Source organism: Wasmannia auropunctata, unplaced genomic scaffold (assembly GCF_000956235.1).
Source record: "Wasmannia auropunctata unplaced genomic scaffold, wasmannia.A_1.0 LD336090.1, whole genome shotgun sequence".
Classification (NCBI taxonomy): Eukaryota; Metazoa; Arthropoda; class Insecta; order Hymenoptera; family Formicidae; genus Wasmannia; species Wasmannia auropunctata.
In genome coordinates, this window is record NW_012026800.1 from 425,095 (window position 1) to 425,878 (window position 784).

Sequence of the window (784 nt, forward strand, 5' to 3'; positions counted from 1 at the left end):
GAAGTGGTCGCTACATACAGTGGCTGCCTTAGAAACTGTTGTCACACCAACAGCTTCCATCCACTGTTTTTTTAATTCAACGTTAGCAGGAAATCTGTAATTTAGAATTAAAAATAGAATAATATTTGCCATTTTCGTATGAATTGTAGTTAAGTGATATTTTAGTAATATTCTAACAATTAATAATTAATAATAAACTTATCAATATATAATAAACATACTTGTGAAAACTTCGAGATTTATCAAATGGAATAGGTTGTTTTTTGCAAATAATACACGTTTTTGTCATGATTATGTCTGTCACGGCACTTTCCTTATTCAATTTCTCAATTTCTGTAATTCAGAATTAAATATAAATATTCTAACTACACTGAATAATTAATAAACTTATCAATATTTGATAAATTTACTTGACACCTATATAAACTCTGCTTGACACTTGTGAAAACTTCGAGATTCATCAAAAGAATAGGTTGGGTTGTCGATCAATGCGCGCGCAACATTAGACAAGGATAAAGAAGGCTCTCTCTTTTTCTCTCTCTTTCTATCAGCTCACAGTTCCCATCAAAGGCGCCGCCAGGTCTCTTCTACTCTATGTATATAAACTCTTTGGGTGAGGCTGTTGCAGTAAAAACATGGCAACTTCCATAGGAAAACTCACGCTTATAGACGCAGAAACAAATAACGATTACAAAATTTTCATTTAAGTAGTGAGGATGCGGAAAAAGCACGAACAGATAAAAATGCAATTACTAATCTCGATGTTTTCAAGATCGGAAGAGCA

General features: G+C 32.7%; 1 protein-coding gene and 1 long non-coding RNA gene across 2 annotated transcripts in view; one reads left to right on the plus strand and one right to left on the minus strand.

The window, feature by feature from the left end:
- LOC105447821 (sulfotransferase 1C4-like) overlaps positions 1-784 on the plus strand; it is a 29,412-nt gene that overhangs the window by 5,219 nt on the left and 23,409 nt on the right. The window lies entirely within an intron of this gene.
- Positions 7-493, minus strand: LOC105447820. Its single transcript, XR_974165.1, has 3 exons — positions 411-493; positions 222-333; positions 7-94 (listed from the first exon to the last, which is right to left on the minus strand). It is a non-coding gene; the product is annotated as an uncharacterized LOC105447820 (long non-coding RNA).